This window comes from Apodemus sylvaticus, chromosome 15, assembly GCF_947179515.1.
Source record: "Apodemus sylvaticus chromosome 15, mApoSyl1.1, whole genome shotgun sequence".
Taxonomy (NCBI): domain Eukaryota; kingdom Metazoa; phylum Chordata; class Mammalia; order Rodentia; family Muridae; genus Apodemus; species Apodemus sylvaticus.
The window spans coordinates 58689340-58698402 of record NC_067486.1 but is presented as its reverse complement, the minus strand read 5'-3'; the positions used below and the strand labels follow the sequence as shown (position 1 = coordinate 58698402).

The window sequence follows — 9063 nt, the reverse complement described above, 5'->3', positions numbered from 1 at the left end:
AAAAAAAGTAAGGAGTGCCAGGCAGCAATGTGGTGAGAGATTCCATGCCAAGTGTTCTGCTCACACATTATCTGATACCTCAACATCTCTCAAACTTGCACTTTTTCCTGAAGTTTCAGAGTCACGAGCTGGGTAGATCCATTCTGTATGTAAGTAGAGACTAAGTCTTGCTTTTCATGTTTGACCTACTGAATTAGCCTGTGCTTTCGTCCTGTCTTTGTTTGCTTACTTGCTTATAAGTGTTTCATAGTTAGGTTCAGCTGTTAACTTGACACACCCAAAAAGCGGGGTCCCCAGGGCCAGAATTACCTCCACCGCATTGCCCTGTGAGCATGTCTACAGGAAATTTTCTGGATTGTGAGAGGACTTAGATTGTTACAGTGCAGGTGGGCAAAAATATTAATATCCTGGAATGATTAGACAGGAAACATGGTATAATATAAAGAATGCTGTCTAGGTGTTGGGTTCTAGGAATACTAGTCTCACTGTTTCTGAAAAGCTAGATCAACTCTCCATCTCAGTCCCAAAATGATGAGGCAGTAAGTAGGCATCTCAGGTCCATGTTTTAGCTGTAAAATTGTAAAGAAGTAAATACAAAGATTCCTCCAGATTGCCCCTCACTTCAACACTGTAACTTTTTTTTTCTAATTGCATATGCCTCCTGATTTTCCTCTGATTTCATATGTGAGCTTACTAGCTTGGAGTCTCAGAGTGCTTTCCTGACAAGTGGGGTGGAAATGCTTATATCTCACGGAACTGCAGTAAAGAAAATATGTGAAATTATGTGTACCTCTGCATGTTGTAAACTGCAAAGCCCTATAATTGTAAAAAGGAAAATATTATCTTACTATCTTACTATTTCTTTCTATTATTCCAGTTAAATAAGCACCATGATACCTCAGCATATAACCAGCAGAGGGAGACAAGTTCAGATTATTTTTCTTCTTGAAAGGGAAATCAGTTAATTGCTATCAGGACACGCATTTGTAAAAGTCAGAATGTAATTCATTATCAGCAAACAATTATGTTGCTCACATGCTATATAAACATTTTGAAGTTACACAAACACAGGGTAGAGAGAAGATAACAAAAATTATGGGAAAAGACTTGGACTTTCTGGGCTTAGTTCATTGCATTTCAAAGACTGTGAAGAGTTTCATATTTCTATGACAATTTCCCAAGCATGCCCATCTGGGAGTACAGGCTATTTGGATACCAATTTAGGAGCCAGCCCAGAGATCTAAAAGTAGAATTTCCAAATTTCTCCTAAATTCAGCTTTTTTTAAAATTCAAATTCCCCTTTTTTATTAGCCAAAACTATAAGGAGAAAGAAGATAGAAGGCAGAGAAATCCTTTGCCTTTTCTATTTCTTCTACTGCCATACCCATTTGACAGTTCCCGTCAGTTTTAGGTGACATTCTTCCGCAGGCTTTTGCTTCCTTTTTCCCATTGTCACTGACTGAGCTGTAGCCTGCTTTCATCAAGTCCTGCTTTTGCTCATTCAGAGACTTTACAACAGTAACTTCTCAACTTTAACTTGTCCTGGTATATGTCCCACTCCGTGGTCTTCCTAAAGCACAGATCTGATTATGTCATTCTCTTGCTCAATATTTTCAGTGATTCCCTACTGCTTACAAAATGAAGGTCAAGCTCATTAACATGCCTGCCAAGCACTTCTATGACCCTCATTTTAAAATAAAGATTTTCCACTTTAACTTTTTCCGATCTTTCCCTCTACACACTTTTCTACAACTTCTCTTCTCCATTGATGGAAGTTTGAGCCAAGACCTTCTTTTCTTACCATATTTTTGGAAGAAAAAAAATGTGTATATGGTTGATAATGTTTATCTTTCTCATTATGACTTCAACAACTTCAGCTCAGGCTTCTGACTAGCTTCCTCCTTGAACTTTCTACTCTGATGACTTGTAGGTCTCCTAGCTTTTCCAGAATCTAACCATGGGATGACATGGGACTCTTTCTTCAATGTGTTCAGATCTTGTCCTTAGACAGAGGCCCAAACTACAGTAGGATCTTGGCTACCCATCCTTCATTACGGGCTTCACATGTCTACCATTCGCAAAGAACATTGATGCCCTCTCCTTTCCTCTTGCATGTATTCTAGGGATACATAAAATACCATTATCCAGAAAAAAAAATCCTGGATTATCTTCTTCGAGTTACTACATTTTGATTCTGTTCTTTCATAAGGCAGTCCCTGCTCACTGGCCTCTCATTCTTTGCTACAGGAGTGCTCACCTGGATGTAATGTATTGGCTGTGAGTTCTTGAATAAGTAGTCTGTGTTTTATTATATTTCAGTCCTGCTCAGAACCAAGGAGATGGTTGGATATATATACTGGCTAATTTTGGCCCCTCTCTAAAACTCTACTCTAAATCATGTTTGTCTTTCTCAAGAAAGGGCTTTTAATGTAATTCCTCTGTGAGAAGCACACCAGGGAAGATTGTCAGTTTTGTATATCAGTGAAGTCTCAGACCTTAGCATAGGAACTGCTACGTGGTGCTTTCACATATTTATTAATAATATTTATGAATGTTCTCATATATAGCAACTGATTGATGAGATCGGTCCTGTGAGTTCCTTTCCTCTCATCTAAGCAGTGCTTCTACATTCATTACTGAAACTGGAGAGGGCCAAGAATGTAAATGATAAGCGGGAGAGGAAAGGAAGCTACTTTGAAGCATGCACACTTCTGGGACACTTCGGATAATATAATGACCCAGCACTAGACTTGCCCTGGAGCTCAATATTGTCAGGAAGCTCTGGAGAAAACATATTAGTGTTATTTACATGACTTATAGCCTCAAGATATTTAACTGGGTGTTCCATTCAAATTAAGTAGGTTAGCTATCACCTGGAAAATATAGATATTCAAAAAAATATGTAGTAAAGTTTAACTTTTGGATGACGTCTGTCCATCATGTTATGGATTCATTATTCTTTAACAAAACTTTAGCAAACTTTTTTATTATACTGATAGTCCATTAACATATAAAAACCATAATTAAGGGCATGCAGCATTTACACTTGGCAAGCAATAACCAGACTCCTTTTTTTTCCTGTATAGCTGATTATTAATGGCAGTCTTTTGACTTTCTGTCAGCTCTCTCCATATTGAGTGGTTACTTTTCACAGGTGTGCATCAGAGTTTACCCAGCAGAGTCAGAAGAGGGGCTCACCTGAGATAGGTAGAGATGACTTATGGCAGAATATAGATTCGTGGGGAAGGAGCTCCCATCCTGATCCAGTCCAGGCAATTTCATCTTCCCTTTATCTCAGTGTCATTCCAAAGTCTATGCTAGTCTGCACTGAGGAACCAAGACATCCTTCTGTTTGATTCTTCATTTGCAATGTATTTTTTTGACAATGCATTGTCCTTATTGTATTCTTAACACTTCTTGTAAAATGTCAAGCAAATTATTTAAATCATTTGTTGCAAACCTTTATCCATTTACATCACCAGAATAAACCATAACTTCCTAATATTGGAATTGTCTCATTATAAGAGTGCCTTAATTTTTTATTTCATCTATTGGTTTCCTACTCTACACTGCAACATATATATAAACTGCTCCATAGGGGTTTTGCTTTCCTTTCTGCTGAAGTCATACCAGGTACATATTATTGTTTTAGTGCTTTAACATACCATTTTTTTTAAATCTGGAGTGTCCTGGTGGACATTCTCATGTCTACTTTCTCATATTTTAAGATTTCTCCTCAAGCAAGCTTTGTTTATGAATGCTTCCCTCACCATATCTGTCACACATTTATACTCTACAACCTCTGTTTTTTCCCATTAGTTTCACTTTGCAAAAAAAAAATATATTTATTTGATTGATATCTATTTTGGGGTCTAGGATACAAATTCTATGAGTTCAGAGCCTTGTTTTCCCCAAGTCACTACCATATCAATGAACATATATTGAGTGGCTGAATGACTCATAAGCTTATACTTCATTTGGAATACTCTGCTTCTACCCTTCCATATTCCTCCTTGACCTATTTTCTGAGTGTGGGAACTCAGTTCACTACTGCAGCTTCAGATAGAGGATAGAATTTCCTGGGTTGTTGTACTAACTCCCTCTTCTTCTGGGGGTGTTGTTCCCTCCGTCTTCACAGATGCTCCAATGTCCTTCCCATTATATGAAAGATATCCTGAAAGAGCAGAAACAAATCAGATCCCATATTACTTGGACACTGTTATCTCCTTGTGGATAGTGCCCATGGTGGCAGAGCATTAAATCTAGCAATAAAGGTGAGCCCAAGTCCAGTGTGTACAATTCTTTGAAATAAAAAGATTTAAGGGTATGGGGGCACCAGTGTGCCAGTAACCGTGAGTTCAGGCATGCTTATGAGTAACCAAGAGCTGAAGTGAAATGGGGAGATACAAGTAGCTGAACAAATTCCAAGACCTTGTGAAACTGGGACACATCCAAGCACTGATGCCTATAAAAATAGAACAAGTGAGCAAACCCCACATTGTTAGAGGCTGAGGACTGATTTGATAACAATGAACCATGGCATGCACTAAAAGCAAACCTTAGACTGATTTTCAAGGTGCAGAATTTGAGTCAGGGGTTTTATATCACAGGAAAAACTGGACATTAACTGACTTGAGGCTGACTATTTTTTTGACACAGGAAGGAACATATGAATATAAAGTTAAATTTAAAGATACCAAATTCCAATGAGAAGTCACAAGAAAATGCCACATTCATGAGCATAGGCCAAGGTACCTGCACACTCCTTACTTATAATGAAATCAAGAAGGATATAATGGCAGGCATCCTAGGAGAAGTTTTAACAATTCTGCATTCCTAGCTCATATGGAAATGCTAATTTTACTTATGAAAGTAGAGTGCAGACATGATATTATTATGATTAAGACCTTACAACTGTGGAAATTTAGAACGGTTCATTAATAATGTTATAGACAGGTTTAGCATAAAATACAAGCAATGTAGCCAAATAATTAGCTGTATATTTGAAGATGCATTTGGATTTCATGTGAGCCTGTTACCTTATAAACCTAAACAGAGGAATAAATGCTTCGTGCTTCTTAGGGTACTCAGATGTGAGCCAGCTTTTGTTTTTTCTTGCAGCATTTGTCTCTGGAGAGTGCCAGAACCTCCTAAAGCCTCTTTTGGAAAGGCAGTATTTTATTTTAAAGTAGTAGTTAAGATCATCTTACTTGGGTGATGATGGCTGTTTCACAGGGCTAACAGCCATGCTCGCCTCACAAATAACCAGAGTATGTTCATTGTTGCCAAGCCGCTTGTATAGAGTGATTCTGAAAAAATAGCTATACCTTTCCAAAAGTCACCTATGTTTCTCTCTCGACATTTCTAAGGGAGGAAAGTAACAGCGGAGTTAATAGTAAGTTAGTTTGGAGGAGAATGGTCATGAGGGTGAAATACAGGATCCAGTTTTATACTCTGTTGATGTATCAGAAAGTAGGGGATTATAGAAGAGTGAAAACCAGAACTAATGAGGGCAAGAATAGGGGATGGTCTGAGAGTCTACACTACACCAGGCCAGGGGGAGTTGATGGATTCATTACTCTGTGAATGCTAATGTTTACACTATGGGTGGAATAGGAAAGTCAGTGATGCCTCCATTCTTATATTTAACAATCACAAATTCTCCTTTGGAGCCAAGCATTGGGAGAAAGAAGTTCCTGACGTTACATTCTCTCTGAGTGGAAATTCCATTGAATTATTCACTTACCTAATAAGCTTCATGGCTGAAATTCTTCTTGAATTTGACTGAATTGCTGAACATTCTACATTGAAGATCCTCTAAACCGTAATCTTTCTTTAAAGATTGTGTTTTACCTTATATGAACACAGCAAGTCAATTAAGCTAAACCAAAGTTTCCCCAAGAACCAGCCTAAGCTTCATAAAGATTAAAAGAATATTCCTCTTAATTGCTTTTTGGATTTTTTCTAGGCAAATATGTACCTGTGATTTTTGTCTTCTTAATTAGTTTAACTCTTTCTATTTTGATTGTGATTATAATCTTGACTATATAATTTATCTTTTCCTTAGTATGGCTACAGAGACAAATTCAAAATGTGATTGATCAATTACAAATACTACATTCCTGGTCCTACTTCCGTGAATTATTTTGTGCATTGGGTTTCAAACATCATGTTTGCTCAAAACACCTCCTAGGAGGTCACTCATGATATTAGCAAGAATTTGTTGTTATAGAAATTAGTTAATAGTCATATGTTGACCTCTTTCACACAAAAAAATACTACTATTGTATCATCCTTCTCTTTGTCTTGAAAAACATAAAAATAAACAAAAACTCTATTCCTTTCTCCACGCAAAATCCTGTCTACTAAGGCATTGCATTTATCCTTAATATGTCTGGCCCTTCTATCCATGGCATGTAGGAATATACTGTGTCCCCAGTGGACGATACCACTTTCCTAGCATGGTCAATGGAATTAAGGCATACTGTAAGGTCTCCGTCCACCATCTCTTTATTTTTTCTTCTGATATTAGAAGAACACCTTACAACAAGAGAACATATTCCATATTTAAGTCATTGTGTAAACAACTCATCCATCTCTAAAAGCAACAAGATCCTTGGCAAGGATAGCAATCCTGTTGGCAATATATGGGAAGACACGATGCTCTTCCCCTTTCGGTCTCGACGACACCCCCTTTAGCATGCTAAACTCATTTGCTCCATTCACAATGACAATTACAGAACTTATGATTCAACTAACCACTTTATCTAGCCATTCCTTCACTGCTAAAATGAGCTCAAGATTTCAACAGCCGTGTCCGGAGCCAGTGGTGGCTCATTCCTGCCTCCTAAGACTGCTCATCACCACTGACAGAGGACATCTTGATTTATGTGAAATGAACTCACAGTGAAAATAGAAGCAATTGACTTTATAAACCTTGAATTGGGACAATTCAGATTCTAATACTTGAAAGTATTTTCTTCAAAGACAAAACATCTTTACTTTCTCATATAATCTGTAGGAAGTCATTTGCCTCTAAACTGATCAAAAACACTGCCAAAAATAATTCTTTAAATATTCGGGGGGACAAGGCAAATGCCAGCTGTGAATGACTCTGTAGGGCCTGAGTTCTGCTGGGGTTTCATAGTTTATTCTTGCTATGGTTTTTGGTTTTAAATGTCTGTAGCTAACATGTGTCCTGGTTAGTTTCCTCAGCTTCACATGATCTTAGCGGTTCAGAGGAAAAGAGATTCTTAACTAAGAAAATGGCTCCATAAAATTGTCCTGTAGGCAAGTCTGTGGGGGCATTCTCCGTTTCAATTATGGGGGTGGGAGGTTCCTTAGCACTGTTAGCAGAAACACCTGGGCAAGATGGTCCTGTACGGTTTAAGAAAACAGGCTGATGAAGCCATAAGGAGGTTTTTTATTCCTGCCTCCAGATTCCTACCTGGTTTCTTTGATCGAAGACTGTGATGTGGAAGTGTAAGTCAACAATGCCTTTCCTCACCATGTTTTATCCTAACTAAGATACAAGGTACCCTTGCCCATGCTATCACAGAGGAAACAGGTGACATTCCAAAGCTCTGCTGGTGCCAAGAAGCCAAAAGGAAACCAAGAGTGATTGGTCGTTCTTGGGGTCTGAGGGTGGTTTTGCTGGCCCAAACCTGGAAGCTCTACATATCTGCTCCCTCTCCCACCTCCTTTGCATACAATCTGGAAGTGTTTGCTGCCTCTCGATTGGAGAAGTGAGTCTTGTAATGTCAACTGTATAAAGCTGACTATACTTTGTTCTGTAGACGTTATAATACTGTTTCTTGTACTCTGTGAATGTTGGAGGGGTGGTATTCAGGATAGAAAAGAATATTCAACTGGAGATACAGAGGATATTCTGCTGACCCCATCTCCAGCCTCGGGGCTGAGGGAGCTGTCTGGCTTTGAAACTCTCGCTAGAGTGACTGTGGAGTTCACCCCTTATGGAGGGGTCCACTAGGTTGGGTAGCTTCCTCAGAGTGATGAATACTAATTCCTTACACCTGTTTGGCATCTGCTTTCAGTAGAGTGTGTGTATAGACTTAGCTCTCCTTGTAAATGACAGACGTTCAGATCTACGTCCTTGTGTAGGGACATTTTTGAGAAGCATTAGAAACCGGTGAGCTAGCTGCAAGGTACCATGGGAACGATAATCCCAAATCCCATCACTCAGGTGCCTGCCTGTGGGTTTCCTAGAGAGTGAGGTTGATTTGGAGATCAAGGATCAGCTGCTGAGGCCGGCACTTGGGAAAGACAAGACAAGCATTCACACCCGGGACCACTCAATACCAGCATTGTCTCCAATTCATCTTTCATAAGGGGTTTCGAGAGGAGGAGGGAATGAAAAGGGGTGGGGGGTGGTAAAATAAATCTTTTAAATACTTCAGGAGAGGAGAAAGGGTGAATAGCGTGGGAGTGTGGAGAGCCATTTGCCGGGGACTCTGAAATCAACCTTGGCTTTCAGTTTGAGACTCAGCCTGGCCAGTTTCTACATCCTTTCTGCTCCATTCTGCAGTATGCCTTCCTATCCGTGTGTCTGTAGCTCCATTCGTCAAGGTTTGCACGTCTTTCTTGCCATGCCTTCTCTCTTCTTTCCTGGACCCTCTCCCCGGTCCTTTTACAGCTTAAGTCCACCTCCTCTTCCCTGTCTTAACAGTACCTCTGAGCCCCATCCCCTCTTAAGGAAATCAGCCAGGCCTCAGATGGAGCTGTTGTCCTGACAACCCAAAGGCGCATCAGGCTTTCATTGAGACTGGCTGCTGGTGAAGGGGCAGTTGTGCAAAGCAAGGGGCCACGCTGAGGGGTGGGAGGAGGGGGGATGACGTGGCGGGGCTGTTGAAAACCAGCAGGGTAGGGGGAGGTGCTGAGTAGAGAGAGAACAGGGACTGGAGGGAGAAACAGGAAAGAGGAGGGGGAGAGAGCTCCTGGGTTGCTGCGGCTGCTGCTGCTGCGAGAGGCTGTTTCTTTACTCTCCCTGGCAGGCTCTCCTGCTGCCTGGGAAAGTGGGTTACAGAGGGAAGGAGCTCAGCCCAA

The 9063-nt window shown here is 40.1% G+C and overlaps 1 protein-coding gene across 1 annotated transcript in view; it reads left to right on the top strand.

The window, feature by feature from the left end:
* The first annotated feature begins 9040 nt into the window (after window positions 1–9040).
* The window catches only part of Lsamp (limbic system associated membrane protein), a 638950-nt gene continuing 638927 nt past the window's right edge, over window positions 9041–9063 (top strand). Inside the window, exon 1 of the mRNA XM_052158414.1 lies at window positions 9041–9063. This exon is cut by the window's right edge and continues 499 nt beyond it. The gene's annotated coding sequence lies outside the window, so the exon portion shown is untranslated.